The sequence below is a fragment of the Temnothorax nylanderi genome, unplaced genomic scaffold, assembly GCF_030848795.1.
Source record: "Temnothorax nylanderi isolate EJ_2023f unplaced genomic scaffold, tnyl_v1.0 TNYL_tig0180_pilon, whole genome shotgun sequence".
NCBI classification, from domain to species: Eukaryota; Metazoa; Arthropoda; class Insecta; order Hymenoptera; family Formicidae; genus Temnothorax; species Temnothorax nylanderi.
This window is the reverse complement of record NW_027249242.1, coordinates 238,337-253,022: the sequence shown is the minus strand read 5'-3', so window position 1 is coordinate 253,022 and position 14,686 is coordinate 238,337. Positions and strand designations below refer to the sequence as shown.

The following is a 14,686-nucleotide window of genomic DNA, read 5'->3' as shown; positions in this document are numbered from 1 at the left end:
ACTTTCAATAGGGTTTTTTATATATATTTCTGTTCGAATAATACGTTTTAACAATCTAATCCAAATATTTAGGATATAATATGTCGAATAGAATTGGTTTTGTCAGTCCATAACCATCCAGTACAAAGAAAACCTTTCCCAAAACTGACCGTGCGCTTAATCGTTTATTCACTGGTGCACTCACCCTACGTGCCAGTATCGAGCCAGTATCGAGCCGACACTGATTTCCGATATTCACCCGACATAAAAAAAATTATTTATTTTGAAATTTTATTACTATTTTTTAACTAAATTTGTTTCTTAAGATGCAGTCTATGATTATAAATATTTTCTCGTATTTAAAAAACACACTTATCTTGGTGGGATTCGAACTCGGGACCTCTGGATCGTGAGCCAACTGCCTTACGTGGTAGACTACTTCTTAATTTGATGTAAGTGTTATATATAATCTACATATGTCATAACCAGCGCAAATATATAATTTTTCAAAAATTATCTTAAGAAACAAATTCAGTTTAAAAAGAATAATACAATTTTGAATTGGATATATGATATAATATTTCTTAATGTCGGGTGAATGTCAGAAACCAGTGCCAGCTTATTACGAAATTTTGTGTTCGTAAATATATTTATAAAGTTAAAACATCCTCATCAAATCCTTACAAAGGCCTCATTACACAAAAATAAGAAAACCTTTCTTATGGCATCCCTAATAAATAATGATCGGGACCTCATCCGGTTAGCCCTAATAAATAAGTATTTATGAAGTTAAAATATCCTTATCAAATCTTTACAAGGGCCTTACTAGACAAAAATAAGGACACCTTTCTTATGGCATCCCTAATAAATAATGAACGGGACCTCATCAGGTTAGCCCTAATAAATAAGTATTTATGAAGTTAAAACATCCTTATCAAATCCTTACAAGGGCCTCACTAGACAAAAATAAGGAAACCTTTCTTATGGAATCCCTAATAAATAATGATCGGGACTTTATCCGGTTAGCCCTAATAAATAAGTATTTATGAAATTAAAACATCCTTACAAGGGCTTTATTAGACAAAAATAAGAAAACCTTTCTTATGGCATCCCTAATAAATAATGATCGAGACCTCATCCGGTTAGCCCTAATAAATAAGTATTTATGAAGTTAAAACATCCTTATCAAATCCTTACAAGGGCCTCACTAGACAAAAATAAGGAAACCTTTCTTATGGCTTCCCTAATAAATAATGATCGGGACCTTATCCGGTTAGCTCTAATAAATAAGTATTTATGAAGTTAAAACATCCTTATCAAATCCTTACAAGGGCCTTATTAGATAAAAATAAAGAAACCTTTCTTATGGAATCCCTAATAAATAATGACCGGGACCTCATTAGGTTAAAATAAGGAAACCTTTCTTATGGCATCCCTAATAACTAATAATCGGGGCCTTATGTTATGTAAGGCCATCCCTAACAAATTTCTACACGGGTAGCTACAGTATTTTGCGTTAGGTCGAGGGCCTCTGCCTCTCATTCTTCGCGTTAAAGTATTGCTGGCAAGAGCGTGTTGCGCTTGGACGTTGCTTGCGCTACAATTATCGCTCGCGTTAGATTAAGATACTCGCGTTAGACTAAGAATTAAGGTACTCGCGTTAGATTAAGAATTAAGATCCTGGCGTTAGATTAAGATAATCTGGCGACAGAATTCCTGTGCGGTTTTGGACGTGGCGTTCACGCGCTCCGAGCGTGGCCCACTACTCTTTCGCGATACTTCGTGTTATTGATACTATTGTATTATTTCGCGTTTATTCCGGTTATTTCATATTCGGCTGTGTCGTTTTGCCGATATTCTATGTTAGTTGTAAGTTTAATTTTCTTGATAACGGCGCATTCCGCGCGTCCGCTGTGAATTAACGTATTATAATTTACTCTGTTCCGTTTACTGTATTTCATCCAAGCTCGAGACTAAAATCTTTCATGCTACGTTATCTAACTGCGTTCATTGACAATCGGAAAAAGTTATCTAATGTCTGAGTTTGATATTCTCATCTTTCTTTTGCTTATTAATTACACAATTAATGTCTGACTTTCATAATTGCATTCTTCTTTTGTTCATTAATTACACGACTCTTTACAATAAACCTTGTTCTCTAATTTCATTAACTATGTGAGTGTGATTTACGCGTCACCCCGCCGAATGTTGCGCTGCCCTTTTATTAACCCCGCCCACAATCATTAGTCGAGCTGGCCGCTCTTTCTCGTACGCCGGATCTCTTGCGTTTTGTGTTTCCGGATTTTCGCGGTTTTGGAGTATTTCGTGGACGCGTGTCTACGCGTCTGGCGCCCAATATTAAAGTTTCGCGTCGGATTACCGAGCCGTGCGAGGAGCCGTCGGAGAGGCCCATCACCCTTCTCTCCCCGGACCCCTTTTGATCCGTCGCACGCCCCGGGTACGACCGGGAGTGAAAAAGACGTGACAGTACAAAGTCTAAATTTTTATGTGCAGCAAATGTTGTCACGAGTCGACCGCAGAAATCGATAACAAAACTATAATTTTTCTATTTTTTTTCGTTTTTGATGTAAAATTGATTGCAGCGCACTCCGTTTTTGTGCGTACTTTAATTCTGTAAAAAAGTTTTTTCAATTCCGTAAAGCCAATTCAAAGTTTTGTGTGTTCAAAAAAATGTCGGTAATTACTACGCATCCTCTTAAGGGGATCCTATAGTGGCAGTCGTTACCGACATTTAATTAAATGCATTAAACTTTTAATTGGCTTTACGGAATTGCAAAATTCTTTTACAGAATTAAAGTACGCACAAAAATGTAGGTCGGTCTGGTCGATTTTACATCAAAAACAAAAAAAATTTAAAAATTTGAGTACATAGAGCTGTCACTGACGACAATATTTGCTTAATACAAAAATACTGCAGTTTATATATACAAAATGAGATACGTACGACCTAGGGAAAACATTTAAGAACAATATCGTGCAATTAGAACTAAGATTGAAAGCCTAGAAAAAAAATTTAGTGTATTTAACTTTTATATATGCAAAAGCACATTCAGGTTGATAGGATAAGCAGTATTGCGTGTAGCGAGATATGGCGCAGCAATCGAACAAGGACAGATGCCTCTCGTTAGACAAGGACAGATATAGATATATAACATAGAAAACAGGATTAGAAATGTTGACATTATCGACATCGAGGAAATTCGGCTGTCGCTATAGGATCCCCTTAAGTTTCTAAGTTACAAATTTTTAATCTACGTGTTATTAACTTTCATAATCTGCAAAGAAAATTGGCATTTTCGACAAATGAAAAATCAAATTAAAAACCTATGAAATTGCCAACACTCTTTTCCTTTTATTTATTGGTATTTCTTGTCACTGAAAGGAATTACGAGATATTTGCTCGGACATTTATAAAGAAACACCCTGTATACTGAAACTCTTTAATCTTATTTAGATATTTTTAAGTTTTGAAGTGCTCATAATAGGTTTGAATAACATTTAATTCAAACATTTAATTATATTTAAATTATGTTGCTGGTATTATTCTATATATATTTTATTTTATATATAATTGTATTAAGATCATATAATTAAATTTGATAAGTATAACTCGATTTCTGTCAAATAATATCTAGGAATTAACTTGACGGAAAAATAGTGCCTTATACAAGCATATTGAACTTAATTTCATTTTTATAGTCATTATACTAAATTATTAATAATAGTCTTAATCATAATTAAAGGACCCCGCACAAAATCACGGGAAAAAGTCTTTCGGTCAAATTGTCTGCAATTCCGGGAAATGTTCATTCATGTGATGCTGATCAAAAGTTCTCATGAGTAAAAGTCCTCACGACACTCAATAATCGACTGGTCAGCCGACAGAAGCATCGGAAAGTCGGGAAAATGCATTACTTTCCCAGTGGGATGATTCCTACACTAATACTTCTATGCTTCTTCATGTGTGTGTGCATATATGTGCGTGTGGGGGATCGTATCTCAGCGAGAAATGACCCATCGAATCGACGTCTAATTGACGTCGAAATCATCGATATTACATCATATATCGAAATAATGCACGAAATTTAAAGCTTATTTCGATGTTTGTGCTATATGACATTTTTTAAAAGAAGAGATTATTTGTGACATACATTCATCGCACCAGACTGTAAACAGGCAAATTATGTATTTTTTGTTAAGACATCGATATTTCATCATTTCGATATAGATTCGAAGCTATTTTGATTTGTCTGTCAAATATACAATAACATTGCTATTATATAAAATGCAATATGAATAAAAAATTATATTGTATTGGCAGACATGGATAATGTAAATATTTTATGATTTGAGCATTATAATAATTGCGTTACAATATTAATTTTTTTAGGCTTTCATTTCCATTAAATAGTTACTTTATAACTGTAAAAGTCACAACAAAATTCCTGTTTGTAATTTGACAATTTTGAAAATTAAAATATTATATAATAGGTACATTTTTAGTACTACATCCGCTCATTTATTAAACAAGAAGTTAAATTAAGCAACTAATTAAATTATTAATATTAAATATTAATACAATAAGATATTTGTATTTACATTTATCAAAATAAAAAATAAGTACAATTATGAAAATAAATATTAATAATTAGACTTATTAAAAATTAAATAATTCTTCAGATATTGCGCTCGAATTCTTTTCGCGTTTTACAACGCCTGATCGTTTCACATTAGATGGCGCGACGCGCGAGTCGCCACTCTCAAAGAGCCCTCACCTCCTTCCTCACTCGTTAGGTGTCATGGCCGCACTTTCTTGCGTTTCTTTGAACGTGTCGAGTCCGTTACCTCTTTCTTGATGGATTGATCTTTGCGGCGCGTGTTCTGGAGACCAACCGAGCGAGAGTCGGATCACCAGGGAGAGCTCACCGCCAGGAAAGGGAGAGCTGCGGTAGCTAGCGTCCGAGAGGGAGGATCGAGGCGAGGAGTCCGGTCCAGCGAGCGGGGCCCTTAAGAGATTCTCATTGGGACGCCATATTTGAAGACAGACATTAGTCAAAAAAGTACAAGGGCCTCTGCTAGAGTTTATATTCGTCTTGAGATCTGAGAATTATTTTCATTCTTATGGCTCTGACTTGAAATTCTTCTCCAAGAACCGATCTTATAGACATTAATGCAGAGGCCCCACTCTCTTTTCATTTTTCTTTCTTCTTTTTTTTCATAATCGGTATTACGTTTCGGTAAAACTTTTTAGTTACTCTCAATTTCTTTCACGTCAACATATTTTCTTTTTTTGTAAAGATAACTACACATAATAAAGACAAAATTGACTTCAAAGGAACTCTCTTTCTGTCGCTCACCTATCTAAGAATTCTAGACAAACCTGCCGTGTTTGCCATTACTTTTTAAACATAATTAAATTAAAAAAAAAAGTTTGAGTAATGTTGCGTACATCGGGCAAACGAAACGGCATTTGTGCACACGTCTCAGGGAGCACCAGAATGATATAAAGAAAAACGATAGTAATCACTCCGTGGTCAGTTGTCACAGAATGTCATATGGACACGACTTCGACTGGAATAAACCAGTAATCCTACATAAGGAGAAACAGACTAAGAGGGAAATAGCAGAAATGTTTTTTATAAAAAAATTCAACGACAATATTAATTTACAAAGAGACACAGAGAAGCTCAACGCTCTCTACGAACGCATTATAGAAGAGACATAATTTCCCACTTCTTACTCTGTTCCCCCTCTTGATCACTTTGAGCTGTACTGTTTTGTTGTTATCCGTGTCCGCACATTAACAGTAACATCGCCGACTCGACAAGTCCTTTATAAACGATCGAATATGCCGTGTCAACGGTCCTCTATATATTTTAATTATCAACGAACAAATTATGTAAGCACTTTATTTTTATTAACTGTGAACTATATATGTCACATGCCGTAATATTTTTTATCATTAGTTTTTAGATGTGGCGTAGCAGGCATTATGCCTAACTAACTAATAGTTTGTACTTGTAACGCTTGATAAGGACCTAAACCCGAGGTCGAAACGTAGCGTGCTATTTAATAAAGTTGGCCAGTTGGGTCGAATGAAGATACACCTAAGCTGAAAAAGTTTGAGGTTCAACACCAACCTACCTTTATTGATACTCTACGATTTTTCGACGTTTTCGAACATAAGCAACACATTGGCATCGAAAACTCAAAAAACAATTTTTACTTAAGTCTTTTCTACCCCTATTTCATATATAATTCTTTTAAATTCGGTTGATTAGACTTAGCTTTATATGCGAGCAAAATTATGGACCTTTGATCGCGTATAAAGCTGAGTCTAATCAGCCAAATCTTAAAAAATTATATATGAAATAGGGGTAGAAAAGACTGAAAAATATAATAAAATTAGAAATAGATCGATATCTCCAAATTTGCGGAAGTTAGAGCAACCACGGACATTTCTAAAAAAATTCAAAATTTTTTTAAAAAAGAACCCCTTTACCGATCATCGCCAAATTCAATACCAACCTTCCTTGAATGATACTCTATCGATTAAAAAAAAAACATCCCAATATCTCAAAAATTACGAAAGTTATACCATAAACAAAAAAAAAAGATAATTCAACACCAACCTACCTTTAATGATACTCTACGATTTTTCGACGTTTTCGAACATAAGCAACACATTGGCATCGAAAACTCAAAAAACAATTTTTACTTCGGTCTTTTCTACCCCTATTTCATATATAATTCTTTTAAATTCGGTTGATTAGACTTAGCTTTATATGCGAGCAAAATTATAGACCTTTGATCGCGTATAAAGCTGGGTCTAATCAACCAAATCTTAAAAAATTATATATGAAATACGGGTAGAAAAGACTGAAAAATATAATAAAATTAGAAATAGTTCGATATCTCCAAATTTGCAGAAGTTAGAGCATAAACAAACATTTCTACAAAAATTCAAAATTTTATTAAAAAAGAACCGCTTTACCGATCATTACCAAATTCAATCCCAACCTTCCTTACATGATACTCTATCGATTAAAAAAAAATGCACTCCGATATCTAAAAAATTACGGAAGTTAGAGCATTAACGGACAACAGAAGCGTTACATACATACACACACACACATACACACGGACATTTTGTACAAAAGTGATTTTTCGACGTTTTAGAACATTCTAAACACTTTGCCAAAGATACTTGAAAAAAAATTTTTTTCACGAAAACAAAGCTTCCTCTATGAGGAAGCAAAATTAAATAATTAAAAATAAATATTAAAGACAGAAAGTAAAAAAGTTTTTATATATAGGCACCTATATACAGGCATTATACTAATTATAATTGTATTCAGCAGAAAGCTGCTTTGCAACTGCAGTTGTAAAATTCGTGAATTTGATTGGTGTATTAATCTTAGTTTCGGCCAAAATTAAAAGTATACACCAATCACATTCAACAAATTTTACAACAATTGCAAAGTAGTTTTCTCTGCTGAACACAGCTTTTTATTACTTGCGTTATATGTATGAGCCGCCATTTGCTGCGCGTGCGCAAACAACCCGGCAACCGAGCAACGACTTGAATATTTCGTTGAGCACCGACGGCGCCAAACAGCAGTGCTGCAATTGGATATAAGTCCATGATCGAAACTTCGGAAGGCTGTTAATAGACTAAAATAAGGTAGAGAATAACGTAAGTCGCGAAAGGCTATATATTTTACATTCTTTTACGTCTTACGTTTTTCTATGTATGCTTTACTTTATGTCCACGCTACGACAGACGTCTCGTTTTTTGTCATCAGCCGAACGCTGCCTTTGTTGCAACCCAATGCAAAATATTAACCATATTTAATTGGGATCTGACATTCGTCGCCATGACATCTGGTGGTCGAAAGTGAAAGCACTGCATGGTATTACGGATCTCGTGGTATTGTACAGGCTTGACGTGCGGTCGTACTGGTTTTGCGTTACTGGCTTTGTATTTTTATTAATATGGAATTTTCTCCGCGTTGTAAATCTACGAGCAGAATTAAGTGTTCAGTTCGCGGTTGTAAAAGTAAGGTTGATTATAATTTAAATGTTCGATTTCATTTCTCGAAAATTTAATTTGGCAGTTGGATTTTTGATATTTTTTATTTTATTTCACATAATGAGTAATAGCAAGTAGTTTATTAAAATGTTAAACACATATATCATCTTATATCAACTTTTAAAATAAACTTTATCACATTAACATGTTAACATTAATATAAATGTATACTCATTCTTTTAACTTTTTCTATATCTTATAATCCTATATCTAATCCTTCCTATATTTAATGACTTTCTATATCTTATAACTTTTAACCCTTTTCTATTTCTGAAAACTTTTGTATATAATCTTTTATATAATCTTGTAATCATTTCTATATTTTATAACTTTTAACTCTTTTATAATCCTATGACTCAATGTTTTCACTAGCATCTTTTATTAAACTTTCAGTTCTTAAACAGATTTCATGCAACATAATGCCATGGTATACTTTTTTTAATTCTTTTAACATTGTGGTAAGAAATATTTCATTTCGATTCACCCTTAGAATAAATAAATTTTTATCAAAAGTAGAATATATCACAAACGAAGTTGACTTTAAATTGAGCACTGCCATTCTTAATTGCACCTGTCCATAATATCAATGTTTTTCTTTCAAATAAATATTTTCTTTATCTTTTATTAAACTTCTCCCCCCTAAAAAAAATTTATTTGAAAGAAAATCACTTACACTCTTACACAATGTTAAAAGAATTTAAAAAAGTATACTATGGCATTATGTTGCATGAAATCTGTTTAAGAACTGAAAGTTCAATAAAAGATGCTAGTGAAAACATTGAGTCATAGGATTATAAAAGAGTTAAAAGTTATAAAATATAGAAACGATTACAAGATTATATAAAAGATTATATACAAAAGTTTTCAGAAATAGAAAAGGGTTAAAAGTTATAAGATATAGAAAGTCATTAGATATAGGAAGTCATTAGATATATAGGATTATAAGATATAGAAAAAGTTAAAAGAATGAGTATATATTTATATTAATGTTAACGCATGTTAATGTGATAAAGTTTATTTTAAAAGTTGATATAAGATGATATATGTGTTTAACATTTTAATAAACTACTTGCTATTACTTATTATGTGAAATAAAATAAAAAATATCAAAAATCCAACTGCCAAATTAAATTTTCGAGAAATAAAATTGAACATTTAAATTACGATCAACCTTACTTTTACAACCGCGAACTGAACACTTAATTCTGCTCGTAGATTTACAACGCGGAGATAATTCCATATTAATAAAAATACAAAGCCAGTAACGCAAAACCAGTACGACCGCACGTCAAGCCTGTACAATGCCACGAGATCCGTAATACAATGCAGTGCTTTCACTTTCGACCAACAGATGTCATGGCGACGAATGTCAGATCCCAATTGCGGATTGTACTGTGGTAAAGCCTCTTATTTAGTCAAATACATTGAGGAAACTTTTCCTCAATCTCCAAGAGATATTCTCCCATTTTTAAATAATCCCCCTCATCAATTCATCCGTCTTCTCCTCGCAACTTGCAAGTCTATGGATCTCCCCCCCCCCCCCCTTAGAAAGAGCCGAAGAGTTTAATCGGAGGATCATGTTAATCAGAGACGGTGAATCGGCCCATATCTGCAGTGAGGAAATAATAATCAATATCGAGTCGAAATCGACTTATTCTGAGTCGAAAAGTTATCGAAAGTTGTGCCATAAATCAATCAAAATCGATGAATATTTCAATTACTTTTCGATATACGTTTTCGACGTCAATTAGACGTCGATTCGATGGGTCATTTCTCGCTGGGATAAGATTGTATATGCGATACCCGTTCTCAGCGCTACCCAGGATCAACGACGTGGGCGTGACGGGAGTTTGATCCTGTGTGCGTGCGGGCGTGCGTTAATGTATAAATAACTGTAATGTATAAATAGATGCACGGGTATACTAAATGATGCGATGTATGTTGTCACGTCTTTTTCCACTCCCGGCCGTACCCGGGGCGTGCGACGGATCAAAAGGGGGAAGGAGAGAAGGGTGGTGGGCCTCTCCGACGATTCCTTGCACAGTCCGGCAACTCGACACGAAAATTCTTAATGTTGGGCGCCAGACGCGTAGACACGCGTCCACTAAGTACGCTAAACCCGAAAGAAACGCAAAACGCAAGGAATCCGGTGCGCGAGAGATCGGCCAGCTCGACCTAACGGTTATGGGCGGGGTTGATGAAGGGCAGCGCGGTATTCGGCGGGGTGACGCCTAAATCACTAACTCAGGCAATTAACACATGAATAACAACGTTTATTCGGAGGAATTTCTCCGGTGAGAGAGTCAATGCCAATTCGGCTTTCATTGTTACCCTAATCCAATAAGCAAATGATCACGCGGATGTCAGAAATGAAACAAACAATAATCGTCACGCGGAGGTAAGAAATAAACGGAATATTACGTTAATTTACAGTAGACGCGCGGAATACGCCGTTATCAAATCAGAGGATAATCGTAGAAAATTAAACTTACAACTAACATAGAATATCGGCAAAACGACACAGCCGAATACGCAATAATTAAAGTAAACGCGAAATAATATCAATAGAAAGTACGGTTGAACGCGAAAGATCGCGAAATCATGGTGTGTCACGCTCGGAGCGCGTGAACGCCACGTCCAAAGCCACGCAGGGATTCTGTCGCCAAATTCTTAATCCAGCGCAAGTAATAATCGCAGCGCAAACATCTTCCAAACGCAACACGCTATTGCCAGCGATATTTTAACGCGAAGAATGATGGGCAGAGGCCCTCGACATAACGCAAAATACTATAACTAACGCGAAAATACGAAGTTACCGCGAGTAACACTGAAATACAATGATAAACGCGAATGCTATTCTAACGCGAATCGTATCCTAACGCAAGTACTATCTGAACGCAATTATTCTCACGCGAGAATCAACCGAACGCAAGAAATCCAACGCGAGTCATACTCTAACGCAATTATCCCAACGCAAGGAGCAACCGAACGCGAGTAATAGTCCAACCCAATTAATAACGCGAGTAATGCCGAGTGCGGAATCTAAGTCCCGACCGTACGAATTACGACGCACAATGAACACGCGGTCGCGAACGCGAAGGTCGCGAGACATGGCGAATTCGCGATCTCAACATCCGTCTGGGACACATCTACCGCAATCTCCAGGGGTTTGCAAGTTCGGTCGCGATCCCATGGCCACGAAACTTGTACGGCGCCCCTCGCTTTCGCTATCAATCGCCATATCAACGCCTTATCGGCTAATACGCTAATTACCGAAGTTATGCTTGTGCAAAAGCGCGGCCCGGAGAGCGGTGTCGTGGCTTTACATACGGAATATTACGCGAGGCAACCTCACCAGTGATCTGCCTTTTCCCGAGGGTATGTTGCCGCCAAAGGTCGGGTCGATCGGCGTCGTCAGAACAAGGGCTCGAAAGGCCGAACGTACTGTGCCACGTTAAACGACTTATCTCGCTGGAGGACGATCCGAGAGTGCTCCCGAAAATTCGCTCGATGGCGGAATCGATAGCGCGCCCCACTCCGGGCGTACGCGGCCCTGCGACGCTATAGCGCGGACCAATTAGGGGTGAGCTCGCAGGCTCGCGACGTATACTTGTGCAGGGCCGTCAATCACGGCTCCCGCAGGACGCTTAATAGTTCCTCGCTCGCGCGGTGATTTCGCCGGGATTTTTCCCGGCAGTGGACGGGACGCTAATGTCTCCGTGCTCCCTCCGTTCCGGTCCGGGAATGGGGCCACCCATCCCGGAGTCCGGTCTGCAGATGAGGAAGACAGGTGAAGTTCATTCTGCCCCGGCGTCCCGGGGCCCCGCTTCTACGGGTCCGTCCGCCGCTGTGTCACGCGCCGCGCGCGTGTCCTCCTGCGCTCCCTTGTGCTTGTCGGCCCGCGAGTCTCGCCGCGGTCCGCCCTCGTCGATCGATCTATCGTTTCGATCCTCTCGGTCGACTCCGCATTTCGCGATCCGCTGCATGTCCTCAGGAACTCCGGTCTCAGCTCGGTGAGGCGCCACGCAATAGTACAAAAGAAAATAAAAAGGATCAGAACATGCAAACGTGCTTAAATATGCCCCTGGAGATCTCGCATCGACTCTTGGGACCGAAGCGCTCGGGCGCGAAGCGAATAATTATTTACCGAAAACCCGCGCCTTGTGACGGCGGCGGGGCGCTGCCACAATGCAGCGAAACTGCAACGTCACAATGTATATACAACTACGCGCACACACACGCACACACACACACACACACACACACACACACACACACACACACACACACACACGGGATCAAACTCCCGTCATATCCACGTCGTTGATCTTGGGTAGCGCTGAGAACGGGTATCGCATATACAACCTTCTTCCCCCGACTCCACACACACCTACATATATGCACGCACGCAATAAAGAAGTGTAGACGTACATTCGTGTAGGAATCATCCCATGGAGAAAGTGACGCATTTTCCCGACTTTCCGATGCTTCTGCCGGCTGAACATTCGATTATTAAGTGTCGTGAGGACTTTTGCTTATGAGAACTTTTCATCAGCATCACATGAATGAACATTTCCCGGAGTTTTAGACAATTTGACCGAAACCTTTTTCCGTGGTTTTGTGCGAGGTCTTTTATTTGGGATCTTTACTTTCAATGATTTGTATGCCAATTTTTTAATATCGTGTAGTGTAAAAATATTAGTATTTGTAGTTTATAATAATAATAGTATTACTATTACAATTTCTCAGATTCCTCCAAGTGTGACAGTTGCCAATAAATGGCAATGTTTTTGGTCCTGTTAAGTTATTTAGTCTTCTAATAAAAAACACTTTTTGGCAGCACTTCTAAAGAAAGTAACTTATAACAATTGCCAGAGAAATCAATATACCATTTACGAACAACATCGTAATAAGCAATAACCAATGCAAAATATTATAACTTATGATATGATTGAGTGTTACTATCAAAATGAAGATATCATTGACTTAGTACTGTTTTTATTATGTTTCCCAACTTATGGTTCCTCGCGGGCCAACAAGTTTGACGAGTTTAATAACACATTCTTACGTGAATCTCTTTTTTAAGGATACGTAGGGTCGAGGTACCGGTCATGGCCACTACGAGCAGTTTCGAGGATTTTCACTCAAGCCAACGAGTCTGACGAGTTTAATAACACATTCTTGCGTAAATCTTTTTTTTTAAGAATACGTAATATTCGCCAAAGTAGTTTGATGTGCTTAAAGTTGAATCTGCTTTCACAATTTTGCTATTGCATCATTTTTGAAAAAATTGATGCAAAATGGTTAAAAAATGTTAAATAATTTTGGCTATATATTTATTGGAAATAAAGTAAATTAATTTTTATATTTTCGCCTATCTAAAAGTATATCCTGTTTCATAAAACAAAAAAGTATGTTTTTTTATAAATAAAATTTTCTCGTTTTTGTATTTTCTTTATCTATACAAGTTCGATTAAGTTAAAATACAGGGTGTTTCAGGGGGGATGCTGTAGTGGCAGTAATTACCGACATTTTTTTGAACACACAAAACTTTGAATTGGCTTTACGGAATTGGAAAAACTTTTTTACAGAATTAAAGTACGCACAAAAACGGAGTGCGCTGCAGTCGATTTTACATCAAAAACGAAAAAAATAGAAAAATTATAGTTTTGTTATCGATTTCTGCGGTCGACTCGTGACAACATTTGCTGCACATAAAAATTTAGACTTTGTACGTATAAAATAAGCATACAGCGCACTCGGGATTATAAAAAAGAACAATGTTGTGCTTTCAGAAATGAGCCTAGAAGCTTTAGTATAAGAGAAAAATTTGTCTGAAAATCTCATATGTATGTATGCGTGCGGAGTAGTATTTCGTGTAGCGAGAGATGGCGCAGCAATCGAACAAGGACAGATGTCATTTCGTTAGACAAAGACAGATATAGAGAAAACAAAATTAGAAATGTTGACATTATCAACATCGAGGAAGTTCGGCCGTCACTCCAGCATCCCCTTATGCCCTAACTTAAAATATGAATTTGAGATCTCAAAGTAAGAAAAAATTTTCCTCTGAAGGTACTCTCGTAAACGCTTTGTTTAAGAGATATTGACATTCTAAGATTTTATTATAAAATTTTATGAAATTATTTTCAGGTTATAATAAATAAATTAATAGTATGTTTTAACTTTGTTACTTATTACAAAGTATGAAAATTTTAACATAATCATAAATTTTGTCCAAGGTGACAGCCTTGATCATTAAGACAGACTTTGTGTGTGTGTGTGTGTGTGTGTTTCACGTGCTTGATCGAATAATTCTTCTTCGTAAAGAATTAATGTTATTAATCGGTTTTTCGAGACCAGTTTTGTTTAATAGCATCCCAAGCCACAAATCCAATGGCGTCAAATCTGGAGAGCGTGCAAGCCAAGCCACATCAGTTCCATCACGACCAATCCATGGATCGTGATAATGATTATTTAGTCATTGTCGTGGACCTCTGCTGAATGTGCAGGACAACCATCTATAATTGAAACCATGAGTTCCTTCTCACGTCTAACGGAACATCTTCAAAAAGATTATAAAAATCATTATTT

At 36.8% G+C, this 14,686-nt stretch overlaps 1 long non-coding RNA gene across 2 annotated transcripts in view; it reads right to left on the bottom strand.

Annotated features, from left to right (window-relative positions):
- Positions 1-11,573, bottom strand: part of LOC139778356 (uncharacterized) — a 58,454-nt gene extending 46,881 nt beyond the window's left edge. For both annotated transcript variants that reach the window (XR_011719552.1, XR_011719553.1), the window contains exon 1: positions 11,448-11,573. This is a non-coding gene — a long non-coding RNA (uncharacterized lncRNA). The remainder of the gene's footprint in view (positions 1-11,447) is intronic.
- Positions 11,574-14,686: the final 3,113 nt, after the last annotated feature.